Here is a 25482-nt window from a genome sequence, read left to right on the forward strand (position 1 = left end):
TGATTACAATCCCTGCTGCATTGAACATTCTTGGATGCATCTCCTCATGTATGAGAGGGTGTTTCCATAGAATGGATAGTGAGAAATGTAGCTGTTTGGTCCTAGAATATTTTCTGTTCTGTGTTAATAGATACAGACCCTGCCTTCCCTGTATGACGTTTTCTACCTCCAAAATCTCAGAGCCTTGTTTCCTCCTTAGTGAGATGGGGATGCTATTTTTTGGTTATCACCAGTTTGCCTATTATTTTATAATACTGTCCCCAGCTCACCTCCTGCGTCCTTCATCTCTCTGAATTATGGCTCTAGGCTCACACTTCTACTTCTTGCTTTGTCATCCAACCAGGCTGGCTCTTTCCCAGCCCCACCCTCTCTTCCCTTCCTCTGGAAAACCCCTTGCCACGGACCTGCACCTTTTCCCCATCATGTGTTCCCCACATTCCCCCTACTCTCTGACAGAAGAAAGACAAATATGAAAGGAATGATGGAATTAGAAAAATCACCATTTGGCAAACACCATATTAAGAGACTTTGAGGAGGAATCATCAATAATAATGCTACTGGGCAGGAGTTTGGGGCGTAATAGGAGATTTCCACAGTCTTCAATAGTGTCAAGTAATGAGATGTGCTTTCTGATATGATGAAAAATGAAACATTTCTTCTGTGATGTTTCTGCTAAAGAAACTAGAGTCTAAATCTAATCATGGGGACATATCAGACTGATCCAAAGTACCATTCCATAAGATAACTGGCCTGCTCACCTGGAGTGGGTGGATTTTACTGTATGGAGATTATGCCTTGGCATACCTGATTTTTTAAAATATAACCGACCCACGCTCTTTAAAACTATCAATATCAGGGGGAAAAGACTAGGAACTATTCCAGGTTATAGGAGACTGAATAGGCAAATGAATGTACCCTGTGAAAAAGAAATTTCCTTTTGTTATCAAGAACATTATTGGGATGAAGGGCAAAATCTGAATAAGATTTGTGTATAGACAATGGTGTGTAAATGTTAATTCCCGGATTTTGATAACTATATTATGGTGATGTAAGAGAACAATCTTGTTTTCAGGAGTAGACTCTTCATTATTTGGCAGCAAAAGGACATTCTATCATGTCTATAACTCAAGATCAAACAACTGATAGGTTGGATGGATGGATGGATAGATGCGTGGATGGATGGTGTTAAAAGAAAACAAAATGGAGACCAGGCTTGAGGCTCCCCCAAGCAGACAAAGCCAGTTAAGCAAAACTTATTCTAGCTAATTTCATGAACATAAAGAAAAACTTTACCATATTTCCTGTAAATGCCTCTGATAATCATAAACAAAACTTGTCATCTTTCTAAAATGATATAAGATAATCACTTTTAACCTTTTAATTAATCTTAATCACTCCTAACTTTTAATTAATTTTAACTGTGGAAAACTCTTAAAGAGATGGAAATACCAGACCACCTGACCTGCCTCCTGAGAAATCTGTATGCAGGTCAAGAAGCAACAGTGAGAACCGGACATGGAACCACAGACTGGTTCCAAATTCTGAAAGGAGTATGTCAAGGCTGTGTATTGTCACCCTGCTTATTTAACTTATATGCAGAGTACATCATGGGAAATGCCAGGCTGGATGAAGCACAAGCTGGAGTATATCAGTAACCTCACATATGCAGATGATACCACCCTTAGGCAGAAAGAGAAGAGGAACTAAAGAGGCTCTTGATGAAAGTGAAAGAGGAGAGTGAAAAAACTGGCTTAAAACTCAGTATTCAAAAAACTAAGATCATGGCATCCAGTCCCATCACTTCATGGCAAACAGATGAGGAAACGAAGGAAACTGTGAGATACTTTATTTTCTTGGGGTCCAAAATCACTGCAGATGGTAACTACAGCCATGAAATTAAAAGATGCTTGTTACTTGGAAGAAATGCTATGACCAACCTAGATAGTATATTAAAAAGCAGAGATGTTACTTTGCCGACAGAGGTCCGCCTAGTCAAAGCTATGGCTTTTCCATTAGTCAGGTATGGAAGTGAGAGTTGGACTATAAAGAAAGCTGAGCGCCAAAGAATTTTTTGAACTGTGGTGTTGGAGGAGACTCTTGAGAGTCCCTTGGACTGCAAGGAGATCAAACCAGTCAATCCTAAGGGAAATCAGTCCTGAATATTCATTGGAAGGACTGATGCTGAAGCTGAAACTCCAATACTTTGAGCACCTGATGTAAAGAGCTGACTCATTTGAAAAGACCCTGATGCTGGGAAAGACTGAAGGTAGGAGGAGAAGGGGACAACAGAGGATGAGATGGATGGATGGCAGCACTGACTCAATGGACATGAGTTTGAGCAAGCTTCAGGAGTTGGTGATGGACAGGGAGGCCTGGTGTACTGCCGTCCATGGGGTCACAAAGAGTCAGACACAACTGAGCGACTGAACTGAATCACATTTAACTAGTCCTCTATATCTGGAAAACCCCACTGAAACAACCAATCATTGTAAGATCAAGCAATGTCCTCATTTTCACTTTGTAAACCATCCTGTAATGAGCTTCTGGGATTCTGGTAGTTTATGAACATTTTGTTTCTCACTCAATAGAATATCCATATCTAGTAAAGTTCTTTGAATTCCCTTTTGACAAACGATGGGTGGATGGATGAATAGATAGATGGAATACAGATAGAAAAATGGATGGTGGTAGAATGGATAGAAAATATCTCTCTGAATACATTTCCAAGCTGTATAGGAAGCTGAGGTCTTTCAGCAAACTTTTTATATAGATAATTGATGTGGGCCGTCGAGAACCCCTGTGGCTCAGATGGTAAAGGATCTGCCTCCAATGCAGGAGACTCAGGTTCGATCCCTGGAGGCGGAAATGGCAACCCACTCCAGTATTCTTACCTGGAGAATCCCCATGGACAGAGGAGCCTGGTGAACTACAGTCCATGGGGTCACAAAGAGTTGGACACGACTGAGTGACTATACCGATTTCGTGAAGCAACCTGGAAGGGTTCTGAACTGCAGGGGGTGCCAGTACCCACACCTGGTAGCAGAGACAACAAGCTGCCAAGGATCCACTCCCTCCTCCTGCAGGTCACCCTGAGCTCTGGCACGTTCTGAATCTCCATGCCGGGGCTCCTGCCAGCCTTCCCTCACAGTTTCCATACCGCCCGGTTCCCTCGCCTCCTCCTCCACAGTCAGTCCTAGTAGAGAACACTCTGAACCCCCAGCTATGCCAAACTGGGCACCGAAGCGATGCCACCAAACCTCTATTCACTCATGACCTACATTGCCATTGGTTCCGTGGACTGTGCATTCTGCAAGTAGAAGGGGGAAATGTTACTATGACAACAGCTCCTAGAGCTGCAGGGAGGCAGAACACCTACTTAAAACAAGTTCCCTTACCCATATGGCAAGTGGACTTCATCAGTTGTTTCAGAATCAAATATCCAAACCAGGTGAACTGAAAAGAGAATATTCTTATAAGGGCTCATTCAGAGCACAGCCCAGAGCTACCCGCTGAGATACCAAGAGTGAAGAGAACAGCAGCTTTTTAAAATACTGTGTTTTTAAAGACAAATATGAGTACAGATGAGCAGCGTGCTCTCTGGCTGCTGTGATCTTGCTGGACTGAAAAGGCAACAGACATCTACAAACAATGGCTGCTGCTGCTGCTGCTAAGTCACTTGTCATGTCTGACTCTGTGCGAGCACAGAGACAGCAGCCCACCAGGCTCCCCCGTCCCTGGGATTCTCCAGGCAAGAACACTGGAGTGGGTTGCCATTTCCTTCTCCAATGCATGAAAGTGAAAAGTGAAAGTGAAGTCACAGTCGTGTCCGACTCCTAGCGACCACGTGGACTGCAGCCTACTAGGCTCATCCGTCCATGGGATTTTCCAGGCAAGAGCGCTGAAGTGGGGTGCCATTGACAACTCTTCTGGGTTAAAAATCAATGTTTGCTAGTTGCCTTTGCTTCTTTTCCCAGCCCCATTCATCAGCCAAAGTGAGTGATAGCCTCTTCTGACTTGCACAGCCCTGGGCCAGGGCCCCCATCACAGCCCAAGTTGATGGGGTTACATTATTGACTGCATGTCTCTGTCACCCACTTGGACAGAGAGGGCTCCTCAAGGGCACAGATCAGCTTCCAACCCAGCCCTGTCTCCCCAGGGCCTGGCACCCAGTCTTTGTAAGTCAGATCCTATATAATTAATGATGTTAAAGCCTGTGCAAGTAAGTGGATTTTCTTTTTCTCATGCTCCTTGCAGAATCAATGAATTCAAGTCACAGTCACCTTTCAGTGGTGGTTCCAGGAGCATGCTCTGTGAGATGCTTAGGAGGGGCACCTAGTCGGAGGCTCAAGCAACGTGTGATGAGCCACCCTCTTGTTCTTTTTATTTTTTATTGAATCATCTGGACTTGGAGGCAGATAAACTCCATGCTGGGACTCTGGAAGGGCCTGCCAGAATGGGAGAGGTAACAAATTACTTCTTTAGGGGCCTCGTAAGAATGTGCATGCATGCTCAGTCACTCAGTCGTGTCCAAAATTTTGTGATCCCATGAACTGTAGCCTGCCACGCTCCTCTGTCTGTGGGATTTCCCAGGCAAGAATACTGTAGTGGGTTGTCATTTCATTCTTCAGGGAATCTTCCTAACTCGGGAATGGAACCCATCTCTCCTGCATTGACCAAAGGGTTCTCTACCTCTGAGCCACCAGGGAAGTCCCACCCTCTTGTTGTAAGTGGATTGCACTGGGGAGCTTGGAGCTGCATTAGCATGGTTAGCACTCAGATTTTTGTCTGAATTTTTTGTATAAAGGGTGACTAGGGCAGAGTGTGCATGAAGACTGTAACTGACCCTCCCATCACCTTGAGAGTCCCCAGTCCTTAACACTTTCCAGTTCCTTGTCTATTTTCTGAGTCTTGGGGCACTAGTGGTAAAGAACTTGCCTGCCAGTGCAAGAGAGGCAGGTTCAATCTCTGGGTTGGGAAGATCCTCTGGAGAAGGGCATGGCAGCCCACCCCAGTATTCTTGCCTGGAGAATCCCATGGACAGAGGAGACTGGTGGGCTACAGTCCTTATGGTAACAAAGATTTGGACATAACTGAAACCACTTAGCAGACATGCACACACACCCTAGAAAGTAACATATGACACTCCTCACTACCTCCCTCTAGAACAACATCTTCCTATTATATCATCGAGCAGCCGAGAGGAGATACCCCACAGCTGAGAGGAAATATCAGACTACATCTGATAGAGTGCCTGATGAACTATGGATGGAGGTTTATGACATTGTACAGGAGACAGGGAGCAAGACCATCCCCAAGAAAAAGAAATGCAAAAGGGCAAATGGCTCTCTGAGGAGGCCTTACAAATAGCTGAGAAAAGAAGAGAAGTGAAAAGCAAAGGAAAGAAGGAAAGATATACCCATTTGAATGCAGAGTTCCAAAGAAAAGCAAAGAGAGATAAGAAAGCCTTCTTCAGTGATCAGTGCAAAGAAACAGGAAAATAATAGAATGGGAAAGACTAGAGATCTCTTTAGGAAAATTAGAGATACGAAGGGAACACTTCATGCAAAGATGGGCTCAATAAAGGACAGAAATGCTATGGACCTAACAGAAGCAGAAGATATTAAGAAGAGGTGGCAAGAATACATGGAAGAACTGTACAAAAAAGATCTTCACGACCAAGATAATCACAATGGTGTGATCACTCACCTAGAGCCTGACATCTTGGAATGAGAAGTCAAGTCGCCTTAGGAAGCATCACTACAAACAAAGCTAGTGGAGGTGACGGAATTCCATTTGAGCTATTTCAAATCCTGAAAGATGATGCTGTGAAGGTGCTGCACTCAATATGCCAGCAAATTTGGAAAACTCAGCAGTGGCCGCAGGACTGGAAAAGGTCTGTTTTCATTCCAATCCCAAAGAAAGGCAATGCCAAAGAATGCTCAAACTACCACACAATTGCACTCATCTCATAGGCTAGTAAAGTAATGCTCAAAATTCTCCAAGCCAGGCTTCAGCAATATGTGAACTGTGAACTTCCAGATGTTCAAGCTGGTTTTAGAAAAGGCAGAGGAACCAGAGATCAAATTACCAACATCTGCTGGATCATCAAAAAAGCAAGAGAATTCCAGAAAAACACCTACTTCTTTATTGACTTTGACTGTGTGGATCACAATAAACTGTGGAAAATTCTGAAACAGATAGGAATACCAGACCACCTGACCTGCCTCCTGAGAAATCTGTATGCAGATCAGGAAGCAACAGTTGGAACTGGACGTGGAATAACAGACTGGTTCCAAATAGGAAACTGAGTATGTCAAGGCTGTATATTGTCACCCTGCTTATTTAACTTCTATGCAGAGTACATCATGAGAAACGCTGGTCTGGATGAAGCACAAGCTGGAATCAAGATTGCTGGGAGAAATATCAATAACCTCAGATATGCAGATGACATCACCCTTATGGCAGAAAGCAAAGAAGAACCAAAGAGCCTCTTGATGAAAGTGAAAGAGGAGAGTGAAAAAGTTGGCTTAAAGCTCAACATTCAGAAAACTAAGATCATGGCATCCAGTCCTATCACTTCATGGCAAATAGATGGGGAAACAGTGGAAATAGTGGTTGACTTTATTTTTGGGGCTCCAAAATCACTGCAGATGGTGACTGCAGCCATGAAATTAAAAGACGCTTTCTCCTCAGAAGAAAAGCTATGACCAACCTAGACAACATATTAAAAAGCAGAGACATTAGTTTGCCAACAGAGGTCCATATAGTCAAGGCTATGGTTTTTCCAGTAGTCATGTGTGGATGTGAGAGTTGGACTATAAAGAAAGCTGAGTGCTGAAGAATTGATGCTTTTGAACTGTGGTGTTGGAGAAGATTCTTGAGAGTCCCTTGGACTGCAAGGAGATCCAACCAGTCCATCCTAAAGGAGATCAGTCCTGGGTGTTCATTGGAAGGACTGATGTTGAAGCTGAAACTCCAATACTTTGGCCACCTGATGTGAAGAGCTGACTCACTTGAAAAGACCCTGATGCTGGGAAAGATTGAGGGCAGGAGGAGAAGGGGATGACAGAGGATGAGATGGTTGGATGGCATCACCGACTCAATGGACATGAGTTTGGATAAACTCCGGGAGTTGGTGATGGACAGGGAGGCCTGGGGTGCTGCGGTCCATGTGGTTGCAAAGAGTCAGACATCACTGAGCGACTAAGCTGAAACTGAATTATATCATTTCCTTTCTGAGCTTAAAACAGTCTCACGGGAGTTCCTATAGAAAAGAAAAAAAAATGAACATAAAACAGAGCATCAAAACTCTGGGGACGGGCTTCCCAGGTGCCTCAGTGGTAAAGAGTTCACCTGCCAATGCAGGAGACATAGGTTCCACCCCTGGTCTGGGAGGATCCCATGTGCCTCGGAGCAGCTAAGCTCGTCTGCCGCAACTATAGAGCCTGTGCTCTGGAGCCTGGGAGCCACAGCTCCTGAGCCCACGTGCCTCGACTGCTGAAGCCTGCTCAGAGAAGGCACGGCAGTGAGAAGCCCGTACACTGCGACGGGAGTGTAGTCCCTGATCGCTACAAGTAGAGACAAAAGCCCACATAGCAGCAAAGACTCAACACGGCCAAAAAAATTAAAAAACGCTCCAGGGACATGAACCTGAAACCGTGTCACCCTTTCTCAATTTCAGCATCTCTGTCCCCGAGGGGCTTAGAGAGAAATGTGGAACATCACTTTGGTAATCCCTTGTGGACACAATTATGTTCTAGTTGCTGCCTACAGGGACCTACTTGGGATTTCTCATCTTACTCTGATTGCATTCAAAACTAGATTAGATTCTATTGATTCTGTCATAAAAAATAAAGGCAGCCTGCTTCTCCCTTCTCCTGTAATCTTCTGTTTGCTTAATATGAGAAATCTGCCCTGTGCCTCGCAGGCTTCTACCTGCCTTTGTTCTGCTCCACTTCTAGTCCTCGCCCTCCTCAACACCCACATCTCCCCTCAGTCTTGAGCATGGACTTAAATTTTTATTGCTCTTATTTGCTGGTCTCTGTTACGGCTATTCACTCTCCCAGCTGCCAAAGGGGAAAGGAAAAATATTTCTCCAATTCCCAGGTAGTGTTGTTATTGGCCAAACTGTTTTTCAATGAATTCTTCTATATTTATTGGCCCCAAGAGTTATTTATTCCCATTATAAGCAATTTCCCTTATGATAAAGGAAAAGCTGACTGTGACCCATGAGGAGGGTCAGGCCCCTTGAGAGATCTCTAAGCGTGCATAAGCGGGTGTGTGCTCAGTAGTATTTGACTCTTTGTGACCCCATGGACTGTAGCCAGCCAGGCTCCTCTGTCCATGGGATTCTCCAGACAAGAATACTGGAGTGGGTTGCATGCCCTCCTCCAGGGGATGTTCCCAACCCAGGAATCAAACCCTCACTCCCTGTCCCCTGCATCACAGGTGGATTCTTTACCAATTAGCCACTAAGGAGGGCTGAGGTGTCTCTGTATTCACTATTATATGGCAAATGCTCACACCTTTTAAGGCCCAGCTAGATGTCCCTACCATGTGAAGTCTTTCTTGGGTCGTCCAGGAAAGCAGATGAGAAGGAAGAGAGAAAGCCAGACTGAGGACCCAGAATAAATCCATTAATGAAAATCATAGAGATACAGTTGTAATGATCTCACACTGACCAGGGGTCAGGAGGCCTCGGTTGACTTACTTTTTCCCCTCAAATTCCAGTCACTTGTCATTCTTTCTTTCTTTCTTTCTTTTTTTTTTTTTTTGCAATATCTGAGCACCACTATTAACTTAAAATTTCCCTTGATATCCACTTGCTTATTCTGGTTTCTTTACTGACATTTATTTTTAAAGAAATATTATCAAGATCTCTTGCCATAACTAGGAGATAGTTTTTTAAATGAATACAGTGAAACAAAACAGTGGCACTGCCAAGGCTCTGACCTTGTCATCAGGGGAAGTTAGAGGGTATCCTGGCACCAGACTGAGACTGGCTCCTTAGCAAACATCAGGAAAACCGAACAAGGCTTGAAAAGGGAATATCTTTCTCATGATATGATCTGTGCCCATAGAACGCCACCTAAAAATCATCATCTGTGCCTCTCAAATCCCTCCATACACCAGTGGGGCTTATCCCACAGTTTAAGGGTGAGGTTAAATGCTCAAAGAAAGGTTGATTTCACATTACTACAAAATGCTCCCACATTCCATGAGTTTCCTAACGTTTGCCTGAGGATCTATACCCACAAACCCCAGAAAATCTAAGCTCAGCAATCTCAGTACATCCAGACTTCTCTTGGAGTGGCCAGAAGCTAGAGCAGAATTCTGGCCACCAGATACACAGGTTTAAATTTTTTTTTTAATTTAAAAAATCCAATTTAACAGTAGAATCATCCCTTCTTTCCACCCTTCTACTCTTACTTTTTATCTTTTCTTTCTTTCTTTCTTTTGTGTTCCTGGTCTTTTACTAGAGGTCAAAAAAATAATAAACACTCATGGAGAATCTGTGCAGATACAACTCTTTAGGAAAACTGACCTTCATGTAAGGGAGTGAACCTTAGCAGTAATGTTTGTTCATTATGAGAGACAAAGATGGGAAAAATCCAAACCCCTAACAATAAGATATTGATTCCAAGAGCCATGGAACCCTTTAACAATAGAATTCTTTGCAGCCATTTAAAATTATATTTAGAAGTATGTAATTGACATAGAGAGACATTTATACCGTAGAATCAGTTCAGGCAGTCTGTCATACAATTATATAGATTAAATATGATCTGTAATAGAATTTAAACCCAATATTCCTCAGTTTCCTTGTCTTCCATGATAACTTGCCTTATTAGGTCCTTTAGCTATACAAATTAAGGATTCCATGCCCAAGTAAGTTGGAAAAATCTAGATTAATCACAGTGAAATGAACTTTGCCATTAAATTTCTCAAGTCTTTTTGAATATGTAGATGAGCACCATGAATTCCCAAGAGGAGGTGCTATCATGGGTCATTTTCTAAAACCTATTTACTCATGAAACTGGTGTCCTGAGGGCCATACTTTGGAAAGATGGATAAATGATTGAATGTATGCCTTAATGAATCAATATAGAAGTCTAAAAGTACATACAAAATGTTGACAGTGATTCTGTCTGGCTATTAGAAGTATGGGTGGCTTTTATTTGGTGATTTTTCCCACAATAAACATTTCTGTTTTGTAATATTTAAATATCAAGCTGTTCTGTAATAGTTTAACTTTTAAAAGATGGCTAGAGAAGGGATAGAGATGTGGGGAGAGAGCTCTTGTTCTCAAAGTCAGCGTGTACACAGGCCAATGTTAATCACTGCTCTTCTAAAGCAATGAGGCAGGTTCACTGGATGATTTTACCCAGTTCCCATTGGCCATCATGGAAAGCACTCTCTCTTCAGTTATAGCCTAGTCACCCCCATCACCATTATCATCATCAAACTCATTTAGTCATTGATATACTTTTCTTTTAATTTTTTTATTGAAGTAAAATTCACCTGACAAAATTAATCATTTTAAAGTGACATTTGGTTCTTTCCCAAGGTTAGGCAACCTCTATCTAGTTCCCACTGATGCATCTGATGAGGATATCTACAAGAACTGAGGTGGGCTGTCAAAGGAATAGATACATTGTTACGTTAATAAAGCATAAAATCAGGGCCATAAAAAGGAGAAAGGGATAAATATACCAAGCAGGACGTTACTATGATGCTGTGACTAAATATCAAGAGTATCTCTGAATTTCCTGGCAGCCTGGGCAAAATAGGAAGCACAACGATAAATGGCTATCATCAGAAAAGAGAAAGTTTGGTATAACTCAAATAAACTAGAGTGTTTTTCTGGAACTTAATTCTAAAATTTTCATGTGGATTTCATACATAGAACATTAATGCATATTAATATGCATAATAAGCAGGGTACTTGACTATAATTTTATAGCAAATGTAAAGGGAATGATTTTCATATAGTTGTTTTCCAATAAATATTTACTAGGTTAAGTAATAAGCAAATAAATTATGAGTAAAAGATAAGTCCGTTGTATTCTTATCTCACACATCCTTCATAAATTTGTCAGTATGATAGAACTAAATGCCAAACAAAGAATGCAATCATCCCAATAATGAAATTATTTTTTTTAAACCTATTAAGTGTTTTAATCAAATGAAAATATTGGGAAACTCTGGTCTATCTTCTGATAGCACAGTGGGCTTCCCCAGTGTCTCAGATGGTAAAAAAAAAAATCTGCCTGCAGTGGGTTTGATCCCTGGGTGGGGAAGATCCCCTGGAGGAGGGCATAGCAGCCCATTCCAGTGTTCTTGCTGGGAAAATCCTATCGACAGAGGAGCCTGGCCAGCTACAGTCCGTGGGGGTCACAAAGAGTCAGACATGACTGAAGTGACTGAGCACAAACACGTAGGGAAATCTTAAAGCTTTTGGCACTAATTCCTTTATCATTTTATGGTGATATTAGGATAAAGTGGTCTCCATTCTTCATTCAAGGTATGTGTAAGTTGTTTAAAGGTCAAAACTTAAAGATTTTTTGGGAGTTCCTAAAATCTATCTGCTAAAATGGCAATATGAGAGTTCAAACAGCCGTTGTGCGCAGCGTTGCCCTCTGTCAATGGGATAGACTCAACCCATCCAAACCGCAGTTCTTCAGTCATTCCTGTCTTAGATTTCAAGAGGAAATTCTGCCACCCAGCAGTAGTTTTGTGAGTTTTCTAGCTGCTAGCGTTTCCCCTGGGGAAGGAGATGGCAACCCACTCCAGTATTCTTGCCTGAATAATCCCATGGACAGAGGAGCCTGGCCAGTTACAGTCCATGGTTCGCAAAGAATCATATAAGGCTGAGCACGCAACACTCGCTTAATCATTCAGCCTAAAGACTAAGGCTTGAGGCATGCACCCCAATGTTCATAGCAGCATTATTTGCACTTGTCAATATATGGAAGCAGCCTAAACGTCCATCAATGAATGAATGGATAAAGAAGATGTGGTGCATATATATATGTGATGGAATACTACTCAGCCATAAAAAAATGAACTTTTGCCATTTGCAACAACATGGATGGACTTGGGGGGCATTATGCTAAGTGAAATAAGACAGAAAGAGAAAGACAAATACTGTATGATATATCACTTCTATGTGGAAACCCCCCCCCAAATACAACAGAATAGTGAATATAACAAAAGAGAAGCAGACTCACAGATATAAAGAATAAACCAGCAGTTACCAGTGGGGAGAGCAAAGGTGGAAGGGACAACCTAGGGGTAAGGGATTAAGAGATACAAATCCCTTAAAATAAGCCACAAGGATATATTGCAAAATGTGAGGAATATGACCAATATTTTGTGATAACTATTTAAAAATTGTAAATCACTATACTGTACACCTGTAATTTATATAATATTGTATATCAACTACACTCAATTTAAAAACAGCCATCAGAAAAAAAAAAAAAAAAAAGACTTGAGGTTCCCTGGCCATCCAACGGTTAGGACTCTGTGTTTTCACTGCAGGGGGTATAGGTGCGATCCCTGGTGGGGAACTAAGATCCTGCCTGCCGTGTAGCATGGCCAAATAAAGTATACAACTCAAGGGCTTTTAATATATTCCTAGACTTGTGCATGCATCACCATAATAATTTTTTTTAAAGGCTATGGTTTAAGAACAAATATTCTCCTCCTTCTCTACCTCTCAGATGGGGAAAACATACCAAAGGCCCTCGTGAACCACTGTCAGGAGGATCTCAGTGGCTGCCATGAAAGGAAATGAACTGGAAGGCACGTCCACCGATCGACAACAGATTTCCCAGGTTTTGACACTCAGACTAAGTTTTATCTTAAAAGTTTTTTTCTTTCTGGTATTCTCTAATTATTCTATAATGAGCTTGTATGATTGACTCATGAAACGTTGCTGGGTTTTGTTTTGATAAGAAAGAAGCAGTGGGTAAGAAAACAGGTTGAGAGTGACGGGAGCCACAGTGCAGAAGGCCACTCAGTGTCCCCTCAGTGGCTGTGCCACTTGGGGGAGAATCCTTGCCTCTCTCGCTGTGCGCTGGGGGTGAACACCCCCACCTCACAGACATGCAGGGAAGATTCAGTGAGCCAAAGCAGAGCTCAGTGCTTCAGACTGCGCATACACTTATCTGTACATTGTGAATATAATATTAGAAATGGTAGCTATTAACATTACTAATTGAGACTTTTACTTTGCATAATGGCAAAACATTTACACAATAGTTAAAAAAAAAGAAGAAGAAGAAGAAGAAGTTGTCTCTAATCCTATCACCCCAACAGGTCAAGCTATTGTCATTTGCCCCAGGCCTTGTCTAGTCCTGACCCACATGATTCATACATAGTTATAATCATATTGTAAGTGCAATTTCATATTCTGATTTTTCAGCTAACATTATATGATAAGCACTTTCTGCCACATGTGAATGATTAAATGGTGATTTTAAAAGCCATACGTATTCAGGGACAACAAGATGCAGTGACCCTCTATAGCACAAGCAGTGTCCTTCATATTCTGTGAAATAAAATCCCTCAAAATGACCGATGCTGGCCCTTGAAGTAACCAAATTCAGTGCAATAAAACCAATGTCGAAGAAGGCAAGCCCATCAGGGCACTTTGGGTGAGGAGGGAGCCTTAACCTTTTATGAAAGGTCATAAAAGCTTGAAAGCTGATGGGCTTCAGTAGGCTACAATGTGCAAAGGTACCCCAGAATATGATCTGAGGATGTACTGCCTTTCTGAATGTGAGGGTAGAATCTGACCTCCAGAACCAAACCAGGGGTCTTTGAAGCCTGAAGATCAAGAAAGGCCAACCCTGGTATGAAGACTGTGGCTCTTCCTCCCCTACAAGCTGACGTCTAGGCAGGCGGAGACTGGGAAGGAAAGGGCCAGCCAGGGCAAGGAGGTGAGAGGGCAGGGAACTTGCTTAGGGACAAAGGTAGAGCACCGTTAGGCAGACAGATCAAGTGTGGATCAGGAAATAGTGTTGTCAAAATTACTGGCCTGGAAAGTGGAAGGCTTTGAGTTCTGCTAAAGAGCTTTGAATGTAATTGGGCGGGTATTGGCCAGCCCTGGAGAGTTGTTGAATAAGGAAGCAGGCCAGCCAAGGTGCTGAGAGAGAAAGAGAGGAGAATAAAGTCGTGTGCATGGACAGAAAAGAAAACAGCTCCGACAGGGGTGCAGTGGAGGCGGACACCACCAGCGAGACGGTGGCTGATGGGTGCTATTGCTGCGATCCGGTCTCTGTTCTGGCTATTTGGTGTGTACTCACAGTTCAGTCCTTAGAGCAACCTTCTGATTTGGGTACTGCTATTGTGTCACGGGAGTGTGTGTTCCTCGGTTCTTTGTCTCGTCACAACAAAGATTTGGAGTGACGGACATTAAAGCCTCCTCGGCGTGTCACAGCTCTCAGGTCTTGGATAGACCGTGTAATAGCTCTCAGGTCTCAAATGGACCATGTTATAGCTCTTAGACAAATCAGTGTTACAGCTCTATTTTATTTAGGAGATAGCAGGGAACTCCATCTTCGAGGCGTGAAGGCACGTCGATCCAAAGACACGAGGAGAAGAGCGCCCCAGCATGCGGGAGAGAGAGAGCGCTAGCTTTGGCTCCTCTTTTTATATGTTTCTCTCTCCCTGGGCCTGTCCTGTGTAAATTGGACCAGCCAGGAGTGCTGTTTTTTTGCCTGAGGTCCTCACTCCAGTCCTTGGACCTTCTTTTGTTCTATTTTCGCGGGCTTTTCCCTTCCTTGTCCTTTAGCCACCGCCATTTTGGACTCCCTTTCCCTATTCTACTTACCTAACTCCTGTTCACCAGAGGAAAATTATTAGGTGATCTGGGCAAGTTGCCAAGGTCACAAATAGTAGTGACAGCCCCAGCACAGAAATCCAAGGGGGCTGTTTCTGGAGAGAGGCCCCCAGGCAAGTAGGGGAACCACTCCTGGAAGAGCTGACTGAGCCACAGAGCTGAGAAACAGCGTGCTCCTCACGGAGGAAGGCAAAAGCTCCAAGATGCAGATGGCGGCAGACCAGAGGAGAAATCCTTGGAATTCCTGTGACGGGCAATGTGGAAGGGCCCATGAGAGAGTCTGAGAAGCTCTGTGCCCCTTCTTGTCCCCTGCCACAGTTGTCCCCTGCACCCTGCACAAGAACTTGGCCTTACACACTGTTTACAGATCAGTTAGGATTATTTTGGTTGAGGCTGCCTCCATTCTGGCTGGTCTCAGTACTTATTCATCTAACAAACACGTATTGTATTCCTCTCAGTGAAGGGTGCTAGCTTGACAGAGATTAGCAAAATTGGCACAGTGCCTACACAAACCCACACCTGAGATGAATTTCCTTCCACCCAGCATGTAACTAGTTAGGACAAAGGATCTCCCGATGTAATACCTCAAACCTCTTTGTCCTTTCTTGTGAAAATCTCATCCTACAGAGCTTTGAGCTCGAAAAAGCTGCTTCCTGCTGGAGAGATCAGGTTTTACGCTTCACTGATAAACAGCTGGCATAAGTGATTTCATCTTGATTATAACAGCCTGGGAGCCGGATGACCCAAGCTGATGTCTTTGTTGTTAGAATTCTTCTGCCCAAAGCATACCCAGGGAGCCAGCCTCTCCTTCCTCCAGGCCCTCAAGGGAAAGGCCACTAAAGATGGTACCCAGCATGAGCTCCAAAGATGGAGATGCTGGAACTCTGATTCCTCTAACTCTCAAGGTGTTTCGTCTGGGAGAACTTGGAGGTTTTTTTAAGGGTGAACTCAAATGGCGCACAGATATGGAGGTGAACAGGTTTTCCCTGGAGCTGGACCATCCTTGGGGGCACAGCTTGAACTTGCTTTGTCCCATGACACTGCCCCATGTTGTGAATATCCACTTGTCCATTTTCAAAACCCACTGGAAAGGGTACAACCTGTCTCAGGGTGCTACAAGTGGGACTACAATCAACTTACACTGAGTGGGGGGTATACTGAGAATTGCTGAGCATCTGTATAAGTGGCTAATGGCCCAGGTGCAACTGGACACCCCCAAGAGCCATTATCATGGAAACAGAGGGGCATTTAGGAAAGTAGCAGCAGCAGCAGCAAATTTTGTCTAACACAGGTTTGCGAAAGGACCTACATCTCTACTCAAGAAAGACTGCTTCTTACGCAGTTAAAATAAATCCTCCATCTGTCTAAAAACCACTTACATAAAGCGCCCCCTTCTCCCTCGCCTCCGCTGGTTCTTCATCTGTGGGCCAGGTCAGGCTTTTGGCCAGCTACACCAGGCCCATGGCAAACGTGTGCACAGCCATGCACAGCCCAGAGCTAGCTGCTAGGGAGCGAAGCCCTTAGTGGATAGCTTGCTCTAAACATACCCAGGAGCAACCGTCACATGGGGAGCTTGCTTCTCCCACATCTGTTAGCCTAGAGCTCGATTTGCGCCTCTGCTGCAAGCAGTTTGGAAGTAGATAAAGTCTCAAAATACTACATGTGTATTACACTCACCCAGAGCATGACCCTCAGCAGAATAGAGGAGCAGTGGCTTCCCTGAAAAGGGCTCATCTTCCATCCTGCTGCCTACACAGACACAAGCTCATTTGTTCCCTTAAAGCTTGAAGAGCCTGAGAGGATGGCTTTGCAGGCTCCAGGATAATCCTGGGGGCTCTTGGCCGCCTACACCCCAGAGGCTCTGGAAATGACAGAGGGAAGCTGCCGACAGGAGTGAGGGGCCACGTGTGTCCCGGAGAACAGCAGAGCTCCCCCGGACACACAGCCTTCCAGGCTGACCTCAGGCTCACACTGTCCCACTCTTCCTCTGCACTCTGTGTCTGTAAGAAGTTGCAGGACGAGGACCTAAGTGGGACAGTGGAGGCATCAACGGCCTGGGCTTGGGCACCAAGCAGACGTGAATTCCATTTGAGCTCTGCACTTACTTTGGGACCTCCACACAGCTTGTTTAATCTCTCCAAACCTCATTTTCCTCATCTGAACAATAGGGACAGCAATGCCTGCCTCCCGGGTTTGTTGCAGGAACTGAATGAGATGATGCATATGCAAAAACCTCCATTCAGTCTGTGAGCTCACTGCACAGATGCTGACTCACAGCACTGGCCGGGCTTGGTTTTCTTATCTGCTTAATTACCCATACTAGACTGTCAGTTCTTTGAAGGCAGGCTTAATAACTTATTGACTGCTGCATTCTTACGGATAAACATAGTTCCAGGCTTGCAGTAGACCTGTGTTTACTATTCATTAAATACTTGTTGAATTTGTTGAATTCATAATTAGTGATAGACCTGTAGTACATGTGATGGTTAATTTTTTGTGTCAGTGTGGCTGAGCCATGGTACCCAGATATACGCTCAAATATTATTTTGGATGTTTCTTTGAGGGTGTTTTTGGATGAGATTAACATAAACTGGGAACATTCTCATTCTTGGTCTGCCATTGCCAAGAGAACATGTGCAGCCTAGCATGCTGGAGGATGGGAGATACAGGGCACAGAGTCAAGACACCCCATTACCCCAGGCTAGGCCATCCTAGGTCGGTGGTCATCTAACCCCCATACATGTAAATAAGCTCATTAAGATCAACAAAACTGCCTAGCTGATCACCCCAAAGCATGAGCAATTAATGCTTTGTAAGCCATGGAGATTTTGGAGGGGTTTGTTCCACTGAATCATTTTCACAATAATTATTTTCACATAGAGTCACCTGTCCATTTCTGTTACTTCCACAGTCTGAGCTCTGCCCCATGCATCCCACAGTAGTCAATGTCACCTGAAGGCAACTCTCCTGGCCGGGGCAGAACTTTTAAAAAGTAAAGAAGAGATTTTTCCTTTGCAACTTAGCCATGTGAGGATGGCATGCCCACCGGGCACCAGGCTGCCCAAGAGGCAGTCTAAGCACCGGTGCCAGGCAGAGCCTAGAGAATGAGGGCAGCAACACAAAAATGAGAAACTTTTTTTGAAGAACTTGATATTTCAAAAAATAAGCATTGAAGTAGTCATCATAACTTTTTCAGAATTTCTTATGCTAGGTTACGGTTTAGGTTTTGGTTTTTTTTTTTATGAGGATTACATCTTGGGAGGTGGATTTGCCTGCAGAGTCTGTGATAGGCTTAGAGCCTCTAAACTGTCCAAGGACCCCCTGCTCCACAGGGATGGGGGGACCTAGGGCCGCCTGGAGCTGGAGCAGCCCTTCGGGCGTGCAGGAAGCAGCTTGGGGGGGCGGGGCATGGGAGACACCCAAGTAACGGAGCTGGGCTTCTGCAATCTGTTCCCAACTGCTTGTGCCTATGAATCATCTACATCCACACTCCCTCACAACCCGCCTGTTACATAAATAATATACAAAGTGAGCAAAAATCAGCCACCACCACGGACACGCTTGACCTTGGGTGGTCACAGAAGAGTTAGGAGAAAGGGCTGTTTAAGAGAGTTGTGGGTGGCTCCCTCCAGAAGGGCGAGTTTTGCTTGGCTTCTTGACATCACTAATAGCTTTGAAAAAGTCAGTCACCTTTATGGCCCAAGCCCTTGGGAAACTGTCTTCAACGCCAGTTTCTCACCCAGTAAAATCTCTGAAAAGGAAAATAAAAGTTAGCTTGCATTCCAAGAAGGAAAAGGAGTTCAGAGGGAATTCCCTGTGGTCCGGTGGTTGAGACTCCATGGTCCCACCACTGCCCAAGACAGGGAAAGGGGCAACCAAAAATAAAAAAATGCCAGGGGTGGAGGGTGGGGTGCGGGTAGCTCAGAGCAATCCCAGAGGATTTGGAATGCTTGTGAAATCCAACTTGGGGAGAGCGTAGGAGTAGGTGGGAAATACTCACTAAATAAATGAGCAAACATGTGAGTGCTGGGCCCTTCCATAAAGTCTAGGGAGAGACTTCCCCTGGCGGTCCAGTGCTTCAGACTCAGTATTTCCAGTGCAGGGGTTTGATCCCTGGTTGGGGAACTACGATCCCACATGCCTTGTGGCACCCCCCCAAAAAAAAAATTATTTAAAAAAAAAATCTAGGGATAGAATACTTTTTCCTCTCCAAACATTCCAAGATGATACAAAATTGTTACTCCCAGATAGGGCTGAATAGTGGCCTTCAGAAACTGTTCCTAGATTCTAACTTGCTTCCAGGGAAGATGAGCAGAGGCCATGCACAGGAGACATTGGCAGTGCCCAGGTTAGTTAGCAGGGGACAGATGAGGGTGAAGAGGAAGAGGAGAATTTTTTACTGAACACTTAGCTTTGTACCAGGCATTACCTCATTCAGTCTTTCCCACAATCCTATGAAATCCATTATTGATACCCCGGTTATACAGATGAGAAAATTCAGAGAGCTTAGGTAACTTAGCCAAAACCAGTATGTTTTGAGCACAGTTGAATTTAGACCCCAGGCTCTTTGATTTGAACCCTGTTGGCTAACTCAAGGACCTGGACTTCCCTGGTGGCTCAGATGACCTACCTTACTCTTAACAAAGAGCTCAGTTACCTTGACACTATTTAAATGTTTCTCATTTGGAGAAATGCCTCTACAGCTGCAAAGCACTTTATTCTGTATCAACACAGGAACTGGTTTATTCCCAAACGCAACATTTATTTTTGAAATTAACTTTAACAGTCTTCTTCGCATGCCCCAAATGAATACGTTATGAACCTGTTTTGGTAGAGGAGGCCTCCTTTTCCATTTTGGAAATGCTGTTTACTTATCTGATCCTTCATTCATTGTTCATTCATTCATTCACTCAAGAAGCATTTATTGAGCAGCTACTAAGTACCAGATACCTTGCTGATTCCTAGTCGGCTGATGAGTTTATTGCCATTAAGGAGCTTATAGTGTATACCTGGGGTTATTCAAAATGAGGTGTCCAGAACTCACAGACTGCTAGTGGGATTTTAGGTGTCAAAAACAGATTCACAGTGCAAGAAAAAAAAATCAGTAGATTCTCTAGATCTGGGGTCTTAATAACTGAATATAGCTGCCACTAAGTGACTAAATGGGCTTCCCTGGTGGCTCAGAGGTTAAAGCATCTGCCTCCAATGCGGGAGACCCGGGTTCAATCCCTGGGTCGGGAAGATCCCCTGGAGAAGGAAATGGCAACCCACTCCAGTACTCTTGCCTGGAGAATCCCATGGACAGAGAAGTCCATGGTGGTCACAAAGAGTTGGACTCAACTGAGCGACTTCACCTTACCTTAAGTGACTACATATTATCAGACCTCTAACCAAATCATTCATCTTAAAGAAAAATAAAAGTATTGTGCTCAAAAATCACTGCTTCCTCATTTGACTCCACCAGTATAGCACACTCCTTAAATAAAACAAAAAGAATCAAACATTTCAGCTTTCCAAAACTGGACCAAAGCCAGTACCCTGGGCTTCTGCTGTAGAAGAACCAAGACCCTTTCTGTAAACCTATAAATAAATTTCAGCAGATGCTTGGACTCAAAGAGTCCAAGTGGAAAGCCAACCCTCTGGTCCTCAGAAACATGCATGCTGCCTCCTTTCCTGACCCCTCGCCAGCTTTAGAAAGCTGTGTTTTGGGAAGCTATTAGTGCAGAAAACAGTATTTCCAGAATGCTGTTACCCCAGAAAACTCTTCAAAAATAGGTAGCTCCCAAAAGAAGTGAGTGAGCTCTGCGTCCTAGTTCCGAGATGTCTCTTCTATTCCTAAAGTTCCAAGGGAAGTTAGGAGTGAAAGTCTCTAGACAGGCCTCTTTCAGGATATTGTGATGAAGTCCTTGTTAAGCTGTCTGGTCTCCATCACTGACCACCCAGAATACCAAGTCACAGTTCAAGCTAACCTCATCCCACCGTAAGATTAGAATGGATATCAAGTCATCAAATTCCAACTCTGATTTTTCTCCATCCCTGAGGGGACCACATATCTGAAGGATCATTTTCAAAACAAATGAATTTTAATTCCTTTCATTTGAAAAGGTAAGGAGCCAGCAACTCTTTTAGGAGGAAGAGGAATATAAAGAGACCCAACAATGAGAGTAGTAAATAATAGTAACAATTAGAACAAACTAGAATATAAGCTTCTTAAGAACAGAGGCTTTTGGGGACTTCCCTGGCGGTCCTCAATTTTTCCCATCATCAGGGTCTTTTCCAATAAGTCTGCTCTTTGAGGGCATGAGGAGAAGGGGGCAACCAGGGATGAGATGGTTGGATGGCATCACCAACTCAATGTATATGAATTTGAGCAAACTCCAGGAGATAGTGAAGGACCCAGAAGCCTGCTGTGCTGCAGTCCATGGGGTCGCAGAGTCAGATGCAACTGAGCGACTGAACAACCACCCTGGTGGTCCAGGGGTTAAGATTTCAAGGAAAGGGGTCCAGGTTTGATCCCTGGTTGAGGAACTAAGATCCCACATGCCTTGGGACCAAAAAAACAAACCAGGAAAGAGAAGAAATACTGTAACAAAATCAGTACTACTACTACCACTACTACTAAGTCACTTCAGTTGTGTCTGACTCTGTGCGACCCCACAGACGGCAGGCCACCAGGCTCCCCCATCCCTGGGGTTCTCCAGGCAAGAACACTGGAGTGGGTTGCCACTTCCTTCTCCAATGCATGAAAGTGAAAAGTGAAAGTGAAGTCGCTCAGTCGTATCTGACTCTTAGCGACCCCATGGACTGCAGCCTACCAGGCTCCTCCATCCATAGGATTTTCCAGGCAAGAACAAAATCAGTAAAGACTTTAAAAATGGTCCATATTAAAAAAGCTTATAAGAAAAAGGAACAGAGGCTTTTTTCCCATCCTGTTCCCTGCTGAATTTCCAGTGTGTAATCACTCAGGAGCTTCATACACATCTGCTGAATGAATAGATGGGTGATACTCATAGGAGTGTTTACCACGTGCCAGATTCTGTGCTAACTACTCCATCATCATGATCCCATTTAAACCTCTTGATCTCATCACCAGGAATGGGTACATCCCTGATCTGCCTTGAGGAAACTGAGATTCAGAGCATGCACTTCACCTCTTCAGGGTCATCTGTTTATAGGGCAGATCTGCTTTTGTGGAACCTGAAATGTGTGCAACTTGAAGAATCTTGCTTTAAGGAACTGAATACTGTATAAATTTAGGGACGTAAGTAATAAATTTAGGGATGTAAGTAAATATCTATTGAGAATGAGGAAATAAAATGCAACAAATTACAAATGTAAAAGTATTACACATGTCATAAAATCTGGAAAAAGAGCAGTCACTTTTATCATGTGCCTGACATACCTCTTTTATTTGTGGGCTGCATATTGTTTTCTACAAAGAGAACCAAAAAATAATTTATCTTTCCTTATTGTGCTTGCTTAAAATTGTTAGTTAAGGAAATATCTTTCAGCTTCATGACTCAATATAGATGATAGCAGGTAAGTCCTTAGGGTTGTCATCAAACATGGGTAAAAGCTCTATAAAGTTTCTTTCATATCTGGGCCTTAAGACTTCAGGGCGCTTGAAGTTTTCTTGTCAATGATTAATCCTGAATCAACATCACATTAGACAGCACTCATCAACCTGTTTGCTGTCAACAGACATCTTCACTATATACTGACTTATGACGTTCATGTTATCTTTGTTCTGTGTCAAATTAGCACTTGATTTAAATCTTTTTTCAGTGTGCTCGTATGACTCACTCCTCATCGTTAATTGTATTATCAAAGCTCCAAGTGCTTCTTCATTATTTCTAGTCAATATTTCCTTCCTGCTAATGAATGAATAATTTTTTTCTATTAATTGAGTGAGTTTGATACTATCTGAAAAATTTTTGTTATAATTTGCTTCTCAGTGTTTCCTGATTTTATTGCTTATCTTTCTCAGTTCTAGTTCATGTTTTCATCTTTAAATGAATTTTCTTTCAGTTCTTTAATGAACTGAAAGATGGACACAAAAAAGTACCATTTACCATATTCAAATCAGGAGTATGTAATTTCTCCCTTATTTTATTGACACACTCCAAAATGACCCTCCAAATTGTAATTGAAATGGCATATCCTCCACTCAATTTCCCCTTACTGAGATTCCCAAGATGCCCTTGGCCATTCCAGTGCCACCCTATACAGAGACCAAGTGGAAATCAGAGTGGAAAGAGACAGTAGTAGTAACTGATTGACAATATTAACTAATCGAGTATGTTAGTCATGTGGCTATGGTCTCTCTAGGAAGGAAGCATATCTGATGAAATTTTATCATCACCAGCTCCACAGTAAACTGGCCTCTGCACAGTTGGTACGTGATGGATCCCAAATTCAAAGATGTTCTGGCTCAAAACAAATATCATATACTAATGCAAATACAGGAAGCAACAGTTAGAACTGGACATGAAACAACAGACTGGTTCCAAATAGGAAAAGGAGTGTGTCAAGGCTGTATATTGTCACCCTGCTTATTTAACTTATATGCAGAGTACATCATGAGAAACGCTGGGCTGGAAGAAGCACAAGCTGGAATCAAGATTGCCGGGAGAAATATCAATAACCTCAGATATGCACATGCCACCACCCTTATGGCAGGAAGTGAAGAGCAACTAAAAAGCCTCTTGATGAAAGTGAAAGAGGAGAGTGAAAAAGTTGGCTTAAAGCTCAACATTCAGAAAACAAAGATCATGGCATCTGGTCCCATCACTTCATGGCAAATAGATGGGGAAACAGTGGAAACAGTGTCAGAGTTTATTTTGGGGGGCTCCAAAATCACTGCAGATGGTGACTGCAGCCATGAAATTAAAAGATGCTTACTCCTTGGAAGAAAAATTATGACCAACCTAGATAGCATATTGAAAAGCAGAGACATTACTTTGCCGACTAAGGTCCATCTAGTCAAGGCTATGGTTTTTCCATTGGTCATGTATGGATATGAGAGTTGGACTGTGAAGAAGGCTGAGCACCAAACAATTGATGCTTTTGAACTGTGGTGTTGGGGAAGACTCCTGAGAGTCCCTTGGACTGCAAGGAGATCCAACCAGTCCATTCTGAAGGAGATCAGCCCTGGGATTTCTTTGGAAGGAATGATGTTGAAACTGAAACTTCAGTACTTTGGCCACCTCATGCGAAGAGTTGACTCATTGGAAAAGACTCTGATGCTGGGAGGGATTAGGGGCAGGAGGAGAAGGGGACGACAGAGGATGAGATGGCTGGATGGCATCACTGACTCGATGGACGTGAGTCTGAGTGAACTCCGGGAGTTGGTGATGGACAGGGAGGCCTGGCGTGCTGCGATTCATGGGGTCGCAAAGAGTCGGGCACGACTGAGTGACTGAACTGAACTGAACTGAATGCAAATACATGGAACCTAGAAAAATGGTACCGATGAACCTAGTTGCAGGGCAGAAATAAAAGCATAGAGAGCAGACTTGTAAGCACAGCAGGATGGGTGGAGGCAGAAAGGAGAGTGAGGGATGAACTGAGAGGGTAGCATTGACATATATACACTGAGGTGGTTTAGTCACTCAGTCGTGTCCGACTCTGCAACTTCATGGACTGTAGCCCACCAGGCTTCTCTGTCCGTGGGATTCTCCAAGCAAGAATACTGGAGTGGATTGCCATTTCCTTCTCCAGATATATATACTGATGCTGCTGCTGCTGCTAAGTCGCTTCAGTCGTATCCGACTCTGTGCGACTCCATGGACGGCAGCCCACCAGGCTCCGCCATCCCTGGGATTCTCCAGGCAAGAATACTGGAGTGGGTTGCCATTTCCTTCTCCAATGCATGGAAGTGAAAAGTCAAAGTGAAGTCGCTCAGCCGTGTCCGACTCTTCGCGACCCCATGGACTGCAGCCTACCAGGCTCCTCTACCCATGGGATTTTCCAGGCAAGAGTACTGGAGTGGGGTCTCCGGACATATATACTACCATGTGTGAAATAGCTAGCAGGAAGTTGCTATATAGCGCAGAGAGCTCAAATGCTCTGTGATGACCTAGGTGAGTGAAACGGGAAGGTGGGAGGAAGGACATGTATAATATGGCTGATTCACGGTATTGTACAGCAGAAAGTAACACAACATTGTAAAGGAATTATACTGCAATTAAAAAAAAAAGACTGTTCTGGCTCTGGGCCCTGAGTACCTAACCTATACTCTCTAGGCTGTCTAAGGAGTTCACAGGAGAGAGTACACAAGTCCAATTCAGTCTTTCCCTGGCAGGTCTTCCATGAAGTCCCAAAAGACTGTTCAAGATTCTTTCTGTACAGTTACATACACAATAAAATTTCCAAAGAATCTTTGAGTTCCTAGGGGTTAAGCTAAAAACCACATGAAGTGTCCTTAGACAAATTCCAAATTATCAAACACCAAAAAATAAATCCAGAAAGGAAACAGGAACCATTCCTGCGTTCTCTAGTTCTCTCCTTTGGAGCAGTGAGGTTGGGAGGGTTTGCTGGTCAGCAGGGCCACAACCAGACCTCCGTTCTCCCAGGTGGTTCCTGCCTCTAAGTGTCAGCAGGGCCCCATCACCAACTTCATCCCTTGAGAGCTG

Source organism: Ovis aries, chromosome 19 (assembly GCF_016772045.2).
Source record: "Ovis aries strain OAR_USU_Benz2616 breed Rambouillet chromosome 19, ARS-UI_Ramb_v3.0, whole genome shotgun sequence".
NCBI classification, from domain to species: Eukaryota; Metazoa; Chordata; class Mammalia; order Artiodactyla; family Bovidae; genus Ovis; species Ovis aries.